Source organism: Rhinoderma darwinii, chromosome 4 (assembly GCF_050947455.1).
Source record: "Rhinoderma darwinii isolate aRhiDar2 chromosome 4, aRhiDar2.hap1, whole genome shotgun sequence".
Classification (NCBI taxonomy): domain Eukaryota; kingdom Metazoa; phylum Chordata; class Amphibia; order Anura; family Rhinodermatidae; genus Rhinoderma; species Rhinoderma darwinii.
In genome coordinates, this window is record NC_134690.1 from 9101304 (window position 1) to 9127085 (window position 25782).

The window sequence follows — 25782 nt, forward strand, 5'->3', positions numbered from 1 at the left end:
ATTAGATACAGTGGCTCAGCAGACAGTATCACACATGATAGGATTAGATACACAGCTCAGCAGACAGTACACACATGATAGGATTAGATACACAGCTCAGCAGACAGTATCACACATGATAGGATTAGATACACAGCTCAGCAGACAGTATCACACATGATAGGATTAGATACACAGCTCAGCAGACAGTATCACACATGATAGGATTAGATACAGGGCCCCAGCAGACAGTATCACACATGATAGGATTAGATACAGTGGCTCAGCAGACAGTATCACACATGATAGGATTAGATACACAGCTCAGCAGACAGTATCACACATGATAGGATTAGATACAGTGGCTCAGCAGACAGTATCACACATGATAGGATTAGATACACAGCTCAGCAGGCAGTATCACACATGATAGGATTAGATACACAGCTCAGCAGACAGTATCACACATGATAGGATTAGATACACAGCTCAGCAGACAGTATCACACATGATAGGATTAGATACACAGCTCAGCAGGCAGTATCACACATGATAGGATTAGATACAGTGGCTCAGGAGACAGTATCACACATGATAGGATTAGATACACAACTCAGCAGACAGTATCACACATGATAGGATTAGATACACAGCTCAGCAGACAGTATCACACATGATAGGATTAGATACAGCTCAGCAGACAGTATCACACATGATAGGATTAGATACACAGTTCAGCAGACAGTATCACACATGATAGGATTAGATACAGCTCAGCAGACAGTATCACACATGATAGGATTAGATACAGTGGCTCAGCAGACAGTATCACACATGATAGGATTAGATACAGTGGCTCAGCAGACAGTATCACACATGATAGGATTAGATACACAGCTCAGCAGGCAGTATCACACATGATAGGATTAGATACACAGCTCAGCAGACAGTATCACACATGATAGGATTAGATACAGTGGCTCAGCAGACAGTATCACACATGATAGGATTAGATACAGTGGCTCAGCAGACAGTTTCACACATGATAGGATTAGATACACAGCTCAGCAGACAGTATCACACATGATAGGATTAGATACAGTGGCTCAGCAGACAGTATCACACATGATAGGATTAGATACACAGCTCAGCAGACAGTATCACACATGATAGGATTAGATACACAGCTCAGCAGACAGTATCACACATGATAGGATTAGATACACAGTTCAGCAGACAGTATCACACATGATAGGATTAGATACACAGCTCAGCAGACAGTATCACACATGATAGGATTAGATACAGTGGCTCAGCAGACAGTATCACACATGATAGGATTAGATACACAGCTCAGCAGACAGTATCACACATGATAGGATTAGATACAGTGGCTCAGCAGACAGTATCACACATGATAGGATTAGATACACAGCTCAGCAGGCAGTATCACACATGATAGGATTAGATACACAGCTCAGCAGACAGTATCACACATGATAGGATTAGATACACAGCTCAGCAGACAGTATCACACATGATAGGATTAGATACAGTGGCTCAGGAGACAGTATCACACATGATAGGATTAGATACACAACTCAGCAGACAGTATCACACATGATAGGATTAGATACACAGCTCAGCAGACAGTATCACACATGATAGGATTAGATACAGCTCAGCAGACAGTATCACACATGATAGGATTAGATACACATTTCAGCAGACAGTATCACACATGATAGGATTAGATACAGCTCAGCAGACAGTATCACACATGATAGGATTAGATACAGTGGCTCAGCAGACAGTATCACACATGATAGGATTAGATACACAGCTCAGCAGGCAGTATCACACATGATAGGATTAGATACACAGCTCAGCAGACAGTATCACACATGATAGGATTAGATACAGTGGCTCAGCAGACAGTATCACACATGATAGGATTAGATACAGTGGCTCAGGAGACAGTATCACACATGATAGGATTAGATACACAACTCAGCAGACAGTATCACACATGATAGGATTAGATACACAGCTCAGCAGACAGTATCACACATGATAGGATTAGATACAGTGGCTCAGCAGGCAGTATCACACATGATAGGATTAGATACACAGCTCAGCAGACAGTATCACACATGATAGGATTAGATACACAGTTCAGCAGACAGTATCACACATGATAGGATTAGATACAGCTCAGCAGACAGTATCACACATGATAGGATTAGATACAGTGGCTCAGCAGACAGTATCACACATGATAGGATTAGATACACAGCTCAGCAGACAGTATCACACATGATAGGATTAGATACAGTGGCTCAGCAGACAGTATCACACATGATAGGATTAGATACACAGCTCAGCAGACAGTATCACACATGATAGGATTAGATACACAGCTCAGCAGACAGTATCACACATGATAGGATTAGATACACAGCTCAGCACACAGTATCACACATGATAGGATTAGTTACACAGCTCAGCAGACAGTATCACACATGATAGGATTAGATACAGTGGCTCAACAGACAGTATCACACATGATAGGATTAGATACAGTGGCTCAACAGACAGTATCACACATGATAGGATTAGATACACAGCTCAGCAGACAGTATCACACATGATAGGATTAGATACAGGGCCCCAGCAGACAGTATCACACATGATAGGATTAGATACAGTGGCTCAGCAGACAGTATCACACATGATAGGATTAGATACACAGCTCAGCAGACAGTATCACACATGATAGGATTAGATACAGGGCCCCAGCAGACAGTATCACACATGCTAGGATTAGATACACAGCTCAGCAGACAGTATCACACATGATAGGCTTAGATACAGTGTCTCAGCAGACAGTATCACACATGATAAGATTAGATACACAGCTCAGCAGACAGTATCACACATGATAGCCTTAGATACAGTGTCTCAGCAGATAGTATCACACATGATAGGATTAGATACACAGTTCAGCAGACAGTATCACACATGATAGGATTAGATACACAGCTCAGCAGACAGTATCACACATGATAGGATTAGATACACAGCTCAGCAGACAGTATCACACATGATAGGCTTAGATACAGTGTCTCAGCAGACAGTATCACACATGATAGGATTAGATACACTGCTCAGCAGACAGTATCACACATGATAGGCTTAGATACAGTGGCTCAGCAGACAGTATCACACATGATAGGATTAGATACACAGCTCAACAGACAGTATCACACATGATAGGATTAGATACACAGCTCAGCAGACAGTATCACACATGATAGGATTAGATACAGTGGCTCAGCAGACAGTATCACACATGATAGGATTAGATACACAGCTCAGCAGACAGTGTCACACATGATAGGATTAGAAACACCGGCTCAGCAGACAGTATCACACATGATAGGATTAGATACACAGCTCAGCAGACAGTATCACACATGATAGGATTAGATACAGTGGCTCAGCAGACAGTATCACACATGATAGGATTAGATACACAGCTCAGCAGACAGTATCACACATGATAGGATTAGATACACAGCTCAGCAGACAGTAGCACACATGATAGGATTAGATACACAGCTCAGCAGACAGTATCACACATGATAGGATTAGATACAGGGCCCCAGCAGACAGTATCACACATGATAGGATTAGATACAGTGGCTCAGCAGACAGTATCACACATGATAGGATTAGATACACAGCTCAGCAGACAGTATCACACATGATAGGATTAGATACACAGCTCAGCAGACAGTATCACACATGATAGGATTAGATACACAGCTCAGCAGACAGTATCACACATGATAGGATTAGATACACAGCTCAGCAGACAGTATCACACATGATAGGATTAGATACAGGGCCCCAGCAGACAGTATCACACATGATAGGATTAGATACAGTGGCTCAGCAGACAGTATCACACATGATAGGATTAGATACACAGCTCAGCAGACAGTATCACACATGATAGGATTAGATACAGTGGCTCAGCAGACAGTATCACACATGATAGGATTAGATACACAGCTCAGCAGGCAGTATCACACATGATAGGATTAGATACACAGCTCAGCAGACAGTATCACACATGATAGGATTAGATACACAGCTCAGCAGACAGTATCACACATGATAGGATTAGATACACGGCTCAGCAGACAGTATCACACATGATAGGATTAGATACACGGCTCAGCAGACAGTATCACACATGATAGGATTAGATACACAGCTCAGCAGACAGTATCACACATGATAGGATTAGATACAGTGGCTCAGGAGACAGTATCACACATGATAGGATTAGATACACAACTCAGCAGACAGTATCACACATGATAGGATTAGATACACAGCTCAGCAGACAGTATCACACATGATAGGATTAGATACAGCTCAGCAGACAGTATCACACATGATAGGATTAGATACACAGTTCAGCAGACAGTATCACACATGATAGGATTAGATACAGCTCAGCAGACAGTATGACACATGATAGGATTAGATACAGTGGCTCAGCAGACAGTATCACACATGATAGGATTAGATACAGTGGCTCAGCAGACAGTATCACACATGATAGGATTAGATACACAGCTCAGCAGGCAGTATCACACATGATAGGATTAGATACACAGCTCAGCAGACAGTATCACACATGATAGGATTAGATACAGTGGCTCAGCAGACAGTATCACACATGATAGGATTAGATACAGTGGCTCAGCAGACAGTATCACACATGATAGGATTAGATACACAGCTCAGCAGACAGTATCACACATGATAGGATTAGATACAGTGGCTCAGCAGACAGTATCACACATGATAGGATTAGATACACAGCTCAGCAGACAGTATCACACATGATAGGATTAGATACACAGCTCAGGAGACAGTATCACACATGATAGGATTAGATACACAGTTCAGCAGACAGTATCACACATGATAGGATTAGATACACAGCTCAGCAGACAGTATCACACATGATAGGATTAGATACAGTGGCTCAGCAGACAGTATCACACATGATAGGATTAGATACACAGTTCAGCAGACAGTATCACACATGATAGGATTAGATACAGCTCAGCAGACAGTGTCACACATGATAGGATTAGATACACCGGCTCAGCAGACAGTATCACACATGATAGGATTAGATACACAGCTCAGCAGACAGTATCACACATGATAGGATTAGATACAGTGGCTCAGCAGACAGTATCACACATGATAGGATTAGATACACAGCTCAGCAGACAGTATCACACATGATAGGATTAGATACACAGCTCAGCAGACAGTAGCACACATGATAGGATTAGATACACAGCTCAGCAGACAGTATCACACATGATAGGATTAGATACAGGGCCCCAGCAGACAGTATCACACATGATAGGATTAGATACAGTGGCTCAGCAGACAGTATCACACATGATAGGATTAGATACACAGCTCAGCAGACAGTATCACACATGATAGGATTAGATACACAGCTCAGCAGACAGTATCACACATGATAGGATTAGATACACAGCTCAGCAGACAGTATCACACATGATAGGATTAGATACACAGCTCAGCAGACAGTATCACACATGATAGGATTAGATACAGGGCCCCAGCAGACAGTATCACACATGATAGGATTAGATACAGTGGCTCAGCAGACAGTATCACACATGATAGGATTAGATACACAGCTCAGCAGACAGTATCACACATGATAGGATTAGATACAGTGGCTCAGCAGACAGTATCACACATGATAGGATTAGATACACAGCTCAGCAGGCAGTATCACACATGATAGGATTAGATACACAGCTCAGCAGACAGTATCACACATGATAGGATTAGATACACAGCTCAGCAGACAGTATCACACATGATAGGATTAGATACACAGCTCAGCAGGCAGTATCACACATGATAGGATTAGATACAGTGGCTCAGGAGACAGTATCACACATGATAGGATTAGATACACAACTCAGCAGACAGTATCACACATGATAGGATTAGATACACAGCTCAGCAGACAGTATCACACATGATAGGATTAGATACAGCTCAGCAGACAGTATCACACATGATAGGATTAGATACACAGTTCAGCAGACAGTATCACACATGATAGGATTAGATACAGCTCAGCAGACAGTATCACACATGATAGGATTAGATACAGTGGCTCAGCAGACAGTATCACACATGATAGGATTAGATACAGTGGCTCAGCAGACAGTATCACACATGATAGGATTAGATACACAGCTCAGCAGGCAGTATCACACATGATAGGATTAGATACACAGCTCAGCAGACAGTATCACACATGATAGGATTAGATACAGTGGCTCAGCAGACAGTATCACACATGATAGGATTAGATACAGTGGCTCAGCAGACAGTTTCACACATGATAGGATTAGATACACAGCTCAGCAGACAGTATCACACATGATAGGATTAGATACAGTGGCTCAGCAGACAGTATCACACATGATAGGATTAGATACACAGCTCAGCAGACAGTATCACACATGATAGGATTAGATACACAGCTCAGCAGACAGTATCACACATGATAGGATTAGATACACAGTTCAGCAGACAGTATCACACATGATAGGATTAGATACACAGATCAGCAGACAGTATCACACATGATAGGATTAGATACAGTGGCTCAGCAGACAGTATCACACATGATAGGATTAGATACACAGCTCAGCAGACAGTATCACACATGATAGGATTAGATACAGTGGCTCAGCAGACAGTATCACACATGATAGGATTAGATACACAGCTCAGCAGGCAGTATCACACATGATAGGATTAGATACACAGCTCAGCAGACAGTATCACACATGATAGGATTAGATACACAGCTCAGCAGACAGTATCACACATGATAGGATTAGATACAGTGGCTCAGGAGACAGTATCACACATGATAGGATTAGATACACAACTCAGCAGACAGTATCACACATGATAGGATTAGATACACAGCTCAGCAGACAGTATCACACATGATAGGATTAGATACAGCTCAGCAGACAGTATCACACATGATAGGATTAGATACACATTTCAGCAGACAGTATCACACATGATAGGATTAGATACAGCTCAGCAGACAGTATCACACATGATAGGATTAGATACAGTGGCTCAGCAGACAGTATCACACATGATAGGATTAGATACACAGCTCAGCAGGCAGTATCACACATGATAGGATTAGATACACAGCTCAGCAGACAGTATCACACATGATAGGATTAGATACAGTGGCTCAGCAGACAGTATCACACATGATAGGATTAGATACAGTGGCTCAGGAGACAGTATCACACATGATAGGATTAGATACACAACTCAGCAGACAGTATCACACATGATAGGATTAGATACACAGCTCAGCAGACAGTATCACACATGATAGGATTAGATACAGTGGCTCAGCAGGCAGTATCACACATGATAGGATTAGATACACAGCTCAGCAGACAGTATCACACATGATAGGATTAGATACACAGTTCAGCAGACAGTATCACACATGATAGGATTAGATACAGCTCAGCAGACAGTATCACACATGATAGGATTAGATACAGTGGCTCAGCAGACAGTATCACACATGATAGGATTAGATACACAGCTCAGCAGACAGTATCACACATGATAGGATTAGATACAGTGGCTCAGCAGACAGTATCACACATGATAGGATTAGATACACAGCTCAGCAGACAGTATCACACATGATAGGATTAGATACACAGCTCAGCAGACAGTATCACACATGATAGGATTAGATACACAGCTCAGCACACAGTATCACACATGATAGGATTAGTTACACAGCTCAGCAGACAGTATCACACATGATAGGATTAGATACAGTGGCTCAACAGACAGTATCACACATGATAGGATTAGATACAGTGGCTCAACAGACAGTATCACACATGATAGGATTAGATACACAGCTCAGCAGACAGTATCACACATGATAGGATTAGATACAGGGCCCCAGCAGACAGTATCACACATGATAGGATTAGATACAGTGGCTCAGCAGACAGTATCACACATGATAGGATTAGATACACAGCTCAGCAGACAGTATCACACATGATAGGATTAGATACAGGGCCCCAGCAGACAGTATCACACATGCTAGGATTAGATACACAGCTCAGCAGACAGTATCACACATGATAGGCTTAGATACAGTGTCTCAGCAGACAGTATCACACATGATAAGATTAGATACACAGCTCAGCAGACAGTATCACACATGATAGCCTTAGATACAGTGTCTCAGCAGATAGTATCACACATGATAGGATTAGATACACAGTTCAGCAGACAGTATCACACATGATAGGATTAGATACACAGCTCAGCAGACAGTATCACACATGATAGGATTAGATACACAGCTCAGCAGACAGTATCACACATGATAGGCTTAGATACAGTGTCTCAGCAGACAGTATCACACATGATAGGATTAGATACACTGCTCAGCAGACAGTATCACACATGATAGGCTTAGATACAGTGGCTCAGCAGACAGTATCACACATGATAGGATTAGATACACAGCTCAACAGACAGTATCACACATGATAGGATTAGATACACAGCTCAGCAGACAGTATCACACATGATAGGATTAGATACAGTGGCTCAGCAGACAGTATCACACATGATAGGATTAGATACACAGCTCAGCAGACAGTGTCACACATGATAGGATTAGAAACACCGGCTCAGCAGACAGTATCACACATGATAGGATTAGATACACAGCTCAGCAGACAGTATCACACATGATAGGATTAGATACAGTGGCTCAGCAGACAGTATCACACATGATAGGATTAGATACACAGCTCAGCAGACAGTATCACACATGATAGGATTAGATACACAGCTCAGCAGACAGTAGCACACATGATAGGATTAGATACACAGCTCAGCAGACAGTATCACACATGATAGGATTAGATACAGGGCCCCAGCAGACAGTATCACACATGATAGGATTAGATACAGTGGCTCAGCAGACAGTATCACACATGATAGGATTAGATACACAGCTCAGCAGACAGTATCACACATGATAGGATTAGATACACAGCTCAGCAGACAGTATCACACATGATAGGATTAGATACACAGCTCAGCAGACAGTATCACACATGATAGGATTAGATACACAGCTCAGCAGACAGTATCACACATGATAGGATTAGATACAGGGCCCCAGCAGACAGTATCACACATGATAGGATTAGATACAGTGGCTCAGCAGACAGTATCACACATGATAGGATTAGATACACAGCTCAGCAGACAGTATCACACATGATAGGATTAGATACAGTGGCTCAGCAGACAGTATCACACATGATAGGATTAGATACACAGCTCAGCAGGCAGTATCACACATGATAGGATTAGATACACAGCTCAGCAGACAGTATCACACATGATAGGATTAGATACACAGCTCAGCAGACAGTATCACACATGATAGGATTAGATACACGGCTCAGCAGACAGTATCACACATGATAGGATTAGATACACGGCTCAGCAGACAGTATCACACATGATAGGATTAGATACACAGCTCAGCAGACAGTATCACACATGATAGGATTAGATACAGTGGCTCAGGAGACAGTATCACACATGATAGGATTAGATACACAACTCAGCAGACAGTATCACACATGATAGGATTAGATACACAGCTCAGCAGACAGTATCACACATGATAGGATTAGATACAGCTCAGCAGACAGTATCACACATGATAGGATTAGATACACAGTTCAGCAGACAGTATCACACATGATAGGATTAGATACAGCTCAGCAGACAGTATGGCACATGATAGGATTAGATACAGTGGCTCAGCAGACAGTATCACACATGATAGGATTAGATACAGTGGCTCAGCAGACAGTATCACACATGATAGGATTAGATACACAGCTCAGCAGGCAGTATCACACATGATAGGATTAGATACACAGCTCAGCAGACAGTATCACACATGATAGGATTAGATACAGTGGCTCAGCAGACAGTATCACACATGATAGGATTAGATACAGTGGCTCAGCAGACAGTATCACACATGATAGGATTAGATACACAGCTCAGCAGACAGTATCACACATGATAGGATTAGATACAGTGGCTCAGCAGACAGTATCACACATGATAGGATTAGATACACAGCTCAGCAGACAGTATCACACATGATAGGATTAGATACACAGCTCAGGAGACAGTATCACACATGATAGGATTAGATACACAGTTCAGCAGACAGTATCACACATGATAGGATTAGATACACAGCTCAGCAGACAGTATCACACATGATAGGATTAGATACAGTGGCTCAGCAGACAGTATCACACATGATAGGATTAGATACACAGCTCAGCAGACAGTATCACACATGATAGGATTAGATACAGTGGCTCAGCAGACAGTATCACACATGATAGGATTAGATACACAGCTCAGCAGGCAGTATCACACATGATAGGATTAGATACACAGCTCAGCAGACAGTATCACACATGATAGGATTAGATACACAGCTCAGCAGACAGTATCACACATGATAGGATTAGATACACAGCTCAGCAGACAGTATCACACATGATAGGATTAGATACAGTGGCTCAGGAGATAGTATCACACATGATAGGATTAGATACACATTTCAGCAGACAGTATCACACATGATAGGATTAGATACACAGCTCAGCAGACAGTATCACACATGGTAGGATTAGATACACAGCTCAGCAGACAGTATCACACATGGTAGGATTAGATACACAGCTCAGCAGACAGTATCACACATGATAGGATTAGATACAGCTCAGCAGACAGTATCACACATGATAGGATTAGATACAGCTCAGCAGACAGTATCACACATGATAGGATTAGATACAGTGGCTCAGCAGACAGTATCACACATGATAGGATTAGATACACAGCTCAGCAGACAGTATCACACATGATAGGATTAGATACAGTGGCTCAGCAGACAGTATCACACATGATAGTATTAGATACACAGCTCAGCAGACAGTATCACACATGATAGGATTAGATACACAGCTCAGCAGACAGTATCACACATGATATGATTAGATACACAGCTCAGCACACAGTATCACACATGATAGGATTAGTTACACAGCTCAGCAGACAGTATCACACATGATAGGATTAGATACAGTGGCTCAACAGACAGTATCACACATGATAGGATTAGATACAGTGGCTCAACAGACAGTATCACACATGATAGGATTAGATACAGTGGCTCAACAGACAGTATCACACATGATAGGATTAGATACATTGGCTCAACAGACAGTATCACACATGATAGGATTAGATACACAGCTCAGCAGACAGTATCACACATGATAGGATTAGATACAGGGCCCCAGCAGACAGTATCACACATGATAGGATTAGATACAGTGGCTCAGCAGACAGTATCACACATGATAGGATTAGATACACAGCTCAGCAGACAGTATCACACATGATAGGATTAGATACAGGGCCCCAGCAGACAGTATCACACATGCTAGGATTAGATACACAGCTCAGCAGACAGTATCACACATGATAGGATTAGATACACAGCTCAGCAGACAGTATCACACATGATAGGATTAGATACACAGCTCAGTAGACAGTATCACACATGATAGGATTAGATACAGTGTCTCAGCAGACAGTATCACACATGATAGGATTAGATGCACAGCTGAGCAGACAGTATCACACATGATAGGATTAGATACACAGCTCAGCAGGCAGTATCACACATGACAGGATTAGATACACAGCTCAGCAGACGGTATCACACATGATAGGATTAGATACACAGCTAAGCAGACAGTATCACACATGATAGGATTAGATACACAGTTCAGCAGACAGTATCACACATGATAGGATTAGATACACAGCTCAGCAGACAGTATCACACATGATAGGATTAGATACACAGCTCAGCAGACAGTATCACACATGATAGGCTTAGATACAGTGTCTCAGCAGACAGTATCACACATGATAGGATTAGATACACAGCTCAGCAGACAGTATCACACATGATAGGCTTAGATACAGTGGCTCAGCAGATAGTATCACACGTGATAGGATTAGATACACAGCTCAGCAGGCAGTATCACACATGATAGGATTAGATACACAGCTCAGCAGACAGTATCACACATGATAGGATTAGATACAGTGGCTCAGCAGACAGTATCACACATGATAGGATTAGATACACAGTTCAGCAGACAGTATCACACATGATAGGATTAGATACAGCTCAGCAGACAGTGTCACACATGATAGGATTAGATACACAGCTCAGCAGACAGTATCACACATGATAGGATTAGATACACAGCTCAGCAGACAGTATCACACATGATAGGATTAGATACAGTGGCTCAGCAGACAGTATCACACATGATAGGATTAGATACACAGCTCAGCAGACAGTATCACACATGATAGGATTAGATACACAGCTCAGCAGACAGTAGCACACATGATAGGATTAGATACACAGCTCAGCAGACAGTATCACACATGATAGGATTAGATACAGGGCCCCAGCAGACAGTATCACACATGATAGGATTAGATACAGTGGCTCAGCAGACAGTATCACACATGATAGGATTAGATACACAGCTCAGCAGACAGTATCACACATGATAGGATTAGATACACAGCTCAGCAGACAGTATCACACATGATAGGATTAGATACACAGCTCAGCAGACAGTATCACACATGATAGGATTAGATACACAGCTCAGCAGACAGTATCACACATGATAGGATTAGATACAGGGCCCCAGCAGACAGTATCACACATGATAGGATTAGATACAGTGGCTCAGCAGACAGTATCACACATGATAGGATTAGATACACAGCTCAGCAGACAGTATCACACATGATAGGATTAGATACAGTGGCTCAGCAGACAGTATCACACATGATAGGATTAGATACACAGCTCAGCAGGCAGTATCACACATGATAGGATTAGATACACAGCTCAGCAGACAGTATCACACATGATAGGATTAGATACAGTGGCTCAGCAGACAGTATCACACATGATAGGATTAGATACAGTGGCTCAGCAGACAGTATCACACATGATAGGATTAGATACACAGCTCAGCAGACAGTATCACACATGATAGGATTAGATACAGTGGCTCAGCAGACAGTATCACACATGATAGGATTAGATACACAGCTCAGCAGACAGTATCACACATGATAGGATTAGATACACAGCTCAGCAGACAGTATCACACATGATAGGATTAGATACACAGTTCAGCAGACAGTATCACACATGATAGGATTAGATACACAGCTCAGCAGACAGTATCACACATGATAGGATTAGATACAGTGGCTCAGCAGACAGTATCACACATGATAGTATTAGATACACAGCTCAGCAGACAGTATCACACATGATAGGATTAGATACACAGCTCAGCAGACAGTATCACACATGATATGATTAGATACACAGCTCAGCACACAGTATCACACATGATAGGATTAGTTACACAGCTCAGCAGACAGTATCACACATGATAGGATTAGATACAGTGGCTCAACAGACAGTATCACACATGATAGGATTAGATACAGTGGCTCAACAGACAGTATCACACATGATAGGATTAGATACAGTGGCTCAACAGACAGTATCACACATGATAGGATTAGATACATTGGCTCAACAGACAGTATCACACATGATAGGATTAGATACACAGCTCAGCAGACAGTATCACACATGATAGGATTAGATACAGGGCCCCAGCAGACAGTATCACACATGATAGGATTAGATACAGTGGCTCAGCAGACAGTATCACACATGATAGGATTAGATACACAGCTCAGCAGACAGTATCACACATGATAGGATTAGATACAGGGCCCCAGCAGACAGTATCACACATGCTAGGATTAGATACACAGCTCAGCAGACAGTATCACACATGATAGGATTAGATACACAGCTCAGCAGACAGTATCACACATGATAGGATTAGATACACAGCTCAGTAGACAGTATCACACATGATAGGATTAGATACACAGCTCAGCAGACAGTATCACACATGATAGGATTAGATACACAGCTCAGCAGACAGTATCACACATGATAGGATTAGATACACAGCTCAGCAGACAGTATCACACATGATAGGATTAGATGCACAGCTGAGCAGACAGTATCACACATGATAGGATTAGATACACAGCTCAGCAGGCAGTATCACACATGACAGGATTAGATACACAGCTCAGCAGACGGTATCACATATGATAGGATTAGATACACAGCTAAGCAGACAGTATCACACATGATAGGATTAGATACACAGTTCAGCAGACAGTATCACACATGATAGGATTAGATACACAGCTCAGCAGACAGTATCACACATGATAGGATTAGATACACAGCTCAGCAGACAGTATCACACATGATAGGCTTAGATACAGTGTCTCAGCAGACAGTATCACACATGATAGGATTAGATACACAGCTCAGCAGACAGTATCACACATGATAGGCTTAGATACAGTGGCTCAGCAGATAGTATCACACGTGATAGGATTAGATACACAGCTCAGCAGGCAGTATCACACATGATAGGATTAGATACACAGCTCAGCAGACAGTATCACACATGATAGGATTAGATACAGTGGCTCAGCAGACAGTATCACACATGATAGGATTAGATACACAGTTCAGCAGACAGTATCACACATGATAGGATTAGATACAGCTCAGCAGACAGTGTCACACATGATAGGATTAGATACACAGCTCAGCAGACAGTATCACACATGATAGGATTAGATACACAGCTCAGCAGACAGTATCACACATGATAGGATTAGATACAGTGGCTCAGCAGACAGTATCACACATGATAGGATTAGATACACAGCTCAGCAGACAGTATCACACATGATAGGATTAGATACACAGCTCAGCAGACAGTAGCACACATGATAGGATTAGATACACAGCTCAGCAGACAGTATCACACATGATAGGATTAGATACAGGGCCCCAGCAGACAGTATCACACATGATAGGATTAGATAGATACAGTGGCTCAGCAGACAGTATCACACATGATAGGATTAGATACACAGCTCAGCAGACAGTATCACACATGATAGGATTAGATACACAGCTCAGCAGACAGTATCACACATGATAGGATTAGATACACAGCTCAGCAGACAGTATCACACATGATAGGATTAGATACACAGCTCAGCAGACAGTATCACACATGATAGGATTAGATACAGGGCCCCAGCAGACAGTATCACACATGATAGGATTAGATACAGTGGCTCAGCAGACAGTATCACACATGATAGGATTAGATACACAGCTCAGCAGACAGTATCACACATGATAGGATTAGATACAGTGGCTCAGCAGACAGTATCACACATGATAGGATTAGATACACAGCTCAGCAGGCAGTATCACACATGATAGGATTAGATACACAGCTCAGCAGACAGTATCACACATGATAGGATTAGATACAGTGGCTCAGCAGACAGTATCACACATGATAGGATTAGATACAGTGGCTCAGCAGACAGTATCACACATGATAGGATTAGATACACAGCTCAGCAGACAGTATCACACATGATAGGATTAGATACAGTGGCTCAGCAGACAGTATCACACATGATAGGATTAGATACACAGCTCAGCAGACAGTATCACACATGATAGGATTAGATACACAGCTCAGCAGACAGTATCACACATGATAGGATTAGATACACAGTTCAGCAGACAGTATCACACATGATAGGATTAGATACACAGCTCAGCAGACAGTATCACACATGATAGGATTAGATACAGTGGCTCAGCAGACAGTATCACACATGATAGGATTAGATACACAGCTCAGCAGACAGTATCACACATGATAGGATTAGATACAGTGGCTCAGCAGACAGTATCACACATGATAGGATTAGATACACAGCTCAGCAGGCAGTATCACACATGATAGGATTAGATACACAGCTCAGCAGACAGTATCACACATGATAGGATTAGATACACAGCTCAGCAGACAGTATCACACATGATAGGATTAGATACACAGCTCAGCAGACAGTATCACACATGATAGGATTAGATACACAGCTCAGCAGACAGTATCACACATGATAGGATTAGATACACAGCTCAGCAGACAGTATCACACATGAGAGGATTAGATACACAACTCAGCAGACAGTATCACACATGATAGGATTAGATACACAGCTCAGCAGACAGTATCACACATGATAGGATTAGATACACAGTTCAGCAGACAGTATCACACATGATAGGATTAGATACACAGCTCAGCAGACTATCACACATGATAGGATTAGATACACAGCTCAGCAGACAGTATCACACATGATAGGATTAGATACACAGCTCAGCAGACAGTATCACACATGATAGGATTAGATATACAGCTCAGCAGTCAGTATCACACATGATAGGATTAGATACACAGCTCAGCAGACAGTATCACACATGATAGGATTAGATACAGTGGCTCAGGAGACAGTATCACACATGATAGGATTAGATACACAACTCAGCAGACAGTATCACACATGATAGGATTAGATACACAGCTCAGCAGACAGTATCACACATGATAGGATTAGATACAGCTCAGCAGACAGTATCACACATGATAGGATTAGATACACATTTCAGCAGACAGTATCACACATGATAGGATTAGATACAGCTCAGCAGACAGTATCACACATGATAGGATTAGATACAGTGGCTCAGCAGACAGTATCACACATGATAGGATTAGATACAGTGGCTCAGCAGACAGTATCACACATGATAGGATTAGATACACAGCTCAGCAGGCAGTATCACACATGATAGGATTAGATACACAGCTCAGCAGACAGTATCACACATGATAGGATTAGATACAGTGGCTCAGCAGACAGTATCACACATGATAGGATTAGATACAGTGGCTCAGGAGACAGTATCACACATGATAGGATTAGATACACAACTCAGCAGACAGTATCACACATGATAGGATTAGATACACAGCTCAGCAGACAGTATCACACATGATAGGATTAGATACAGCTCAGCAGACAGTATCACACATGATAGGATTAGATACAGTGGCTCAGCAGACAGTATCACACATGATAGGATTAGATACACAGCTCAGCAGACAGTATCACACATGATAGGATTAGATACAGTGGCTCAGCAGACAGTATCACACATGATAGGATTAGATACACAGCTCAGCAGACAGTATCACACATGATAGGATTAGATACACAGCTCAGCAGACAGTATCACACATGATAGGATTAGATACACAGCTCAGCACACAGTATCACACATGATAGGATTAGATACAGTGGCTCAACAGACAGTATCACACATGATAGGATTAGATACACAGCTCAGCAGACAGTATCACACATGATAGGATTAGATACACAGCTCAGCAGACAGTATCACACATGATAGGATTAGATACACAGCTCAGCAGACAGTATCACACATGATAGGCTTAGATACAGGGCCCCAGCAGACAGTATCACACATGATCAGCTTAGATACAGGGCCCCAGCAGACAGTATCACACATGATCGGCTTAAATACAGGGCCCCAGCAGACAGTATCACACATGATCGGCTTAGATACAGAGCCCCAGCAGACAGTATCACACATGATAGGATTAGATACAGCTCAGCAGGCAGTATCACACATGATAGGATTAGATACAGGGCTCAGCAGACAGTATCACACATGATAGGATTAGATACACAGCTCAGCAGTCAGTATCACACATGATAGGATTAGATACACAGCTCAGCAGACAGTATCACACATGATAGGATTAGATTCACAGCTCAGCAGACAGTATCACACATGATAGGATTAGATACACAGCTCAGCAGACAGTATCACACATGATAGAATTAGATACACAGCTCAGTAGACAGTATCACACATGATAGGATTAGATACAGTGGCTCAGCAGACAGTATCACACATGATAGGATTAGATACACAGCTCAGCAGACAATATCACACAGGATAGGATTAGATACACAGCTCAGCAGACAGTATCACACATGATAGGATTAGATACACAGCTCAGCAGACAGTATCACACATGATAGGATTAGATACACAGCTCAGCAGACAGTATCACACATGATAGGATTAGATACACACCTCAGCAGACAGTATCACACATGATAGGATTAGATACACAGCTCAGCAGACAGTATCACACATGATAGGATTAGATACAGTGGCCCAGCAGCCAGTATCACACATGATAGGATTAGATACAGTGGCCCAGCAGACAGTATCACACATGATCGGATTAGATACACCGCTCAGCAGACAGTATCACACATGATAGGATTAGATACAGCAGCTCAGCAGACAGTATCACACATGATAGGATTAGATACACAGCTCAGCAGACAGTATCACACATGATAGGCTTAGATACAGTGGCTCAGCAGACAGTATCACACATGATAGGATTAGATACACAGCTCAGCAGACAGTATCACACATGATAGGATTAGATACAGAGCTCAGCAGACAGTATCACACATGATAGGATTAGATACAGTGGCTCAGCTGACAGTATCACACATGAAAGGATTAGATAGACAGCTCAGCAGACAGTATCACACATGATAGGATTAGATACACGGCTCAGCAGACAGTATCACATATGATAGGATTACATACACGGCTCAGCAGACAGTATCACACATGATAGGATTAGATACAGCGGCTCAGCAGACAGTATCACACATGATAGGATTAGATACAGTGGCTCAGCAGACAGTATCACACATGATAGGATTAGATACACAGCTCAGCAGACAGTATCACACATGATAGGATTAGATACAGTGGCTCAGCAGACAGTATCACACATGATAGGATTAGATACACAGCTCAGCAGGCAGTATCACACATGATAGGATTAGATACACAGCTCAGCAGACAGTATCACACATGATAGGATTAGATACACAGCTCAGCAGACAGTATCACACATGATAGGATTAGATACAGTGGCTCAGGAGACAGTATCACACATGATAGGATTAGATACACAACTCAGCAGACAGTATCACACATGATAGGATTAGATACACAGCTCAGCAGACAGTATCACACATGATAGGATTAGATACAGCTCAGCAGACAGTATCACACATGATAGGATTAGATACACATTTCAGCAGACAGTATCACACATGATAGGATTAGATACAGCTCAGCAGACAGTATCACACATGATAGGATTAGATACAGTGGCTCAGCAGACAGTATCACACATGATAGGATTAGATACAGTGGCTCAGCAGACAGTATCACACATGATAGGATTAGATACACAGCTCAGCAGGCAGTATCACACATGATAGGATTAGATACACAGCTCAGCAGACAGTATCACACATGATAGGATTAGATACAGTGGCTCAGCAGACAGTATCACACATGATAGGATTAGATACAGTGGCTCAGGAGACAGTATCACACATGATAGGATTAGATACACAACTCAGCAGACAGTATCACACATGATAGGATTAGATACACAGCTCAGCAGACAGTATCACACATGATAGGATTAGATACAGCTCAGCAGACAGTATCACACATGATAGGATTAGATACAGTGGCTCAGCAGACAGTATCACACATGATAGGATTAGATACACAGCTCAGCAGACAGTATCACACATGATAGGATTAGATACAGTGGCTCAGCAGACAGTATCACACATGATAGGATTAGATACACAGCTCAGCAGACAGTATCACACATGATAGGATTAGATACACAGCTCAGCAGACAGTATCACACATGATAGGATTAGATACACAGCTCAGCACACAGTATCACACATGATAGGATTAGATACAGTGGCTCAACAGACAGTATCACACATGATAGGATTAGATACACAGCTCAGCAGACAGTATCACACATGATAGGATTAGATACACAGCTCAGCAGACAGTATCACACATGATAGGATTAGATACACAGCTCAGCAGACAGTATCACACATGATAGGCTTAGATACAGGGCCCCAGCAGACAGTATCACACATGATCAGCTTAGATACAGGGCCCCAGCAGACAGTATCACACATGATCGGCTTAAATACAGGGCCCCAGCAGACAGTATCACACATGATCGGCTTAGATACAGAGCCCCAGCAGACAGTATCACACATGATAGGATTAGATACAGCTCAGCAGGCAGTATCACACATGATAGGATTAGATACAGGGCTCAGCAGACAGTATCACACATGATAGGATTAGATACACAGCTCAGCAGTCAGTATCACACATGATAGGATTAGATACACAGCTCAGCAGACAGTATCACACATGATAGGATTAGATTCACAGCTCAGCAGACAGTATCACACATGATAGGATTAGATACACAGCTCAGCAGACAGTATCACACATGATAGAATTAGATACACAGCTCAGTAGACAGTATCACACATGATAGGATTAGATACAGTGGCTCAGCAGACAGTATCACACATGATAGGATTAGATACACAGCTCAGCAGACAATATCACACAGGATAGGATTAGATACACAGCTCAGCAGACAGTATCACACATGATAGGATTAGATACACAGCTCAGCAGACAGTATCACACATGATAGGATTAGATACACAGCTCAGCAGACAGTATCACACATGATAGGATTAGATACACACCTCAGCAGACAGTATCACACATGATAGGATTAGATACACAGCTCAGCAGACAGTATCACACATGATAGGATTAGATACAGTGGCCCAGCAGCCAGTATCACACATGATAGGATTAGATACAGTGGCCCAGCAGACAGTATCACACATGATCGGATTAGATACACCGCTCAGCAGACAGTATCACACATGATAGGATTAGATACAGCAGCTCAGCAGACAGTATCACACATGATAGGATTAGATACACAGCTCAGCAGACAGTATCACACATGATAGGCTTAGATACAGTGGCTCAGCAGACAGTATCACACATGATAGGATTAGATACACAGCTCAGCAGACAGTATCACACATGATAGGATTAGATACAGAGCTCAGCAGACAGTATCACACATGATAGGATTAGATACAGTGGCTCAGCAGACAGTATCACACATGAAAGGATTAGATAGACAGCTCAGCAGACAGTATCACACATGATAGGATTAGATACACGGCTCAGCAGACAGTATCACATATGATAGGATTACATACACGGCTCAGCAGACAGTATCACACATGATAGGATTAGATACAGCGGCTCAGCAGACAGTATCACACATGATAGGATTAGATACAGTGGCTCAGCAGACAGTATCACACATGATAGGATTAGATATAAGGCTCAGAGGACAGTATCACACATGATTGGATTAGATACACAGCTCAGCAGACAGTATCACACATGATAGGATTAGATACACAGCTCATTAGACAGTATCACACATGATAGGATTAGATACACAGCTCAGAAGACAGTATCACACAGGATAGGATTAGATACACAGCTCAGCAGACAGTATCACACATGATAGGATTAGATACACAGCTCAGCAGGCAGTATCACACATGATAGGATTAGATACACAGCTCAGCAGACAGCATCACACATAATAGGATTAGATACACCGCTCAGCAGACAGTATCACACATGATAGGATTAGATACACGGCTCAGCAGACAGTATCACACATGATAGGATTAGATACACAGCTCAGCAGACAGTATTACACATGATAGGATTAGATACAGTGGCTCAGCAGACAGTATCACACATGATAGGATTATATACACAGCTCAGCAGACAGTATCACACATGATAGGATTAGATACACACCTCAGCAGACAGTATCACACATGATAGGATTAGATACACAGCTCAGCAGACAGTATCACACATACTAAGATTAGATACACAGCTCAGCAGACAGTATCACACATACTAAGATTAGATACACAGCTCAGCAAACAGTATTACACATGATAGGATTAGATACACAGCTCAGCAGACAGTATCACACATGATAGGATTAGATATAAGGCTCAGCAGACAGTATCACACATGATAGGATTAGATACAGTGGATCAGCAGACAGTATCACACATGATAGGATTAGATACAGAAGCTCAGCAGACAGTATCACACATGATAGGATTAGATACACAGCTCAGCAGACAGTATCACACATGATAGGATTAGATACACAGCTCAGCAGACAGTATCACACATGATAGGATTAGATACACAGCTCAGCAGACAGTATCACACATGATAGGATTAGATACAGTGGCTCAGCAGACAATATCACACATGATAGGATTAGATACACCGCTCATCAGACAGTATCACACATGATAGGATTAGATACAGCAGCTCAGCAGACAGTATCACACATGATAGGATTAGATACAGTGACTCAGAAGACAGTATCACACATGATAGGATTAGATACACAGCTCAGCAGACAGTATCACACATACTAGGATTAGATACACAGCTCAGCAGACAGTATCACACATGCTAGGATTAGATACACAGCTCAGCAGACAGTATCACATATGATAGGATTAGATACACAGCTCAGCAGACAGTATCACACATGATAGGATTAGATGCACAGCTGAGCAGACAGTATCACACATGATATGATTAGATACACAGCTTAGCAGACAGTATCACACATGATAGGATTAGATACACAGCTCAGCAGACAGTATCACACATGACAGGATTAGATACACGGCTCATCAGACAGTATCACACATGATAGGATTAGATACACCAGCTCAGCAGACAGTATCACACATGATAGGATTAGATACACAGCACAGCAGACAGTATCACACATGATAGGATTAGATACAGTGGCTCAACAGACAGTATCACACATGATAGGATTAGATACAGCTCAGCAGGCAGTATCACACATGATAGGATTAGATACAGGGCTCAGCAGACAGTATCACACATGATAGGATTAGATACACAGCTCAGCAGTCAGTATCACACATGATAGGATTAGATACACAGCTCAGCAGACAGTATCACACATGATAGGATTAGATTCACAGCTCAGCAGACAGTATCACACATGATAGGATTAGATACACAGCTCAGCAGACAGTATCACACATGATAGAATTAGATACACAGCTCAGTAGACAGTATCACACATGATAGGATTAGATACAGTGGCTCAGCAGACAGTATCACACATGATAGGATTAGATACACAGCTCAGCAGACAATATCACACAGGATAGGATTAGATACACAGCTCAGCAGACAGTATCACACATGATAGGATTAGATACACAGCTCAGCAGACAGTATCACACATGATAGGATTAGATACACAGCTCAGCAGACAGTATCACACATGATAGGATTAGATACACACCTCAGCAGACAGTATCACACATGATAGGATTAGATACACAGGTCAGCAGACAGTATCACACATGATAGGATTAGATACAGTGGCCCAGCAGCCAGTATCACACATGATAGGATTAGATACAGTGGCCCAGCAGACAGTATCACACATGATCGGATTAGATACACCGCTCAGCAGACAGTATCACACATGATAGGATTAGATACAGCAGCTCAGCAGACAGTATCACACATGATAGGATTAGATACACAGCTCAGCAGACAGTATCACACATGATAGGCTTAGATACAGTGGCTCAGCAGACAGTATCACACATGATAGGATTAGATACACAGCTCAGCAGACAGTATCACACATGATAGGATTAGATACAGAGCTCAGCAGACAGTATCACACATGATAGGATTAGATACAGTGGCTCAGCAGACAGTATCACACATGAAAGGATTAGATAGACAGCTCAGCAGACAGTATCACACATGATAGGATTAGATACAATGGCTCAGCAGACAGTATCACACATGATAGGATTAGATACAGTGGCTCAGCAGACAGTATCACACATGATAGGATTAGATACAGCGGCTCAGCAGACAGTATCACACATGATAGGATTAGATACACATCTCAGCAGACAGTATCACACATGATAGGATTAGATACACAGCTCAGCAGACAGTATCACACATGATATGATTAGATACACAGCTCAGCAGACAGTATCACACATGATAGGATTAGATACACACCTCAGCAGACAGTATCACACATGATAGGATTAGATACACAGCTCAGCAGACAGTATCACACATGATAGGATTAGATACATAGCTCAGCAGACAGTATCACACATGAAAGGATTAGATACACAGCTCAGCAGACAGTATAACACATGATAGGATTAGATACATTGGCTCAGCAGACAGTATCACACATGATAGGATTAGATATAAGGCTCAGAGGACAGTATCACACATGATAGGATTAGATACACAGCTCAGCAGACAGTATCACACATGATAGGATTAGATATAAGGCTCAGAGGACAGTATCACACATGATAGGATTAGATACACAGCTCAGCAGACAGTATCACACATGATAGGATTAGATACACAGCTCAGAAGACAGTATCACACAGGATAGGATTAGATACAGTGTCTCAGCAGACAGTATCACACATGATAGGATTAGATACACAGCTCAGCAGACAGTATCACACATGATAGGATTAGATACACAGCTCATTAGACAGTATCACACATGATAGGATTAGATATAAGGCTCAGAGGACAGTATCACACATGATTGGATTAGATACACAGCTCAGCAGACAGTATCACACATGATAGGATTAGATACACAGCTCATTAGACAGTATCACACATGATAGGATTAGATACACAGCTCAGAAGACAGTATCACACAGGATAGGATTAGATACACAGCTCAGCAGACAGTATCACACATGATAGGATTAGATACACAGCTCAGCAGGCAGTATCACACATGATAGGATTAGATACACAGCTCAGAAGAGAGGATCACACATGATAGGATTAGATACACCGCTCAGCAGACAGTATCACACATGATAGGATTAGATACACGGCTCAGCAGACAGTATCACACATGATAGGATTAGATACACAGCTCAGCAGACAGTATTACACATGATAGGATTAGATACAGTGGCTCAGCAGACAGTATCAGACATTATAGGATTAGATACACAGCTCAGCAGACAGTATCACACATGATAGGATTATATACACAGCTCAGCAGACAGTATCACACATGATAGGATTAGATACACACCTCAGCAGACAGTATCACACATGATAGGATTAGATACACAGCTCAGCAGACAGTATCACACATACTAAGATTAGATACACAGCTCAGCAGACAGTATCACACATACTAAGATTAGATACACAGCTCAGCAAACAGTATTACACATGATAGGATTAGATACACAGCTCAGCAGACAGTATCACACATGATAGGATTAGATACACAGCTC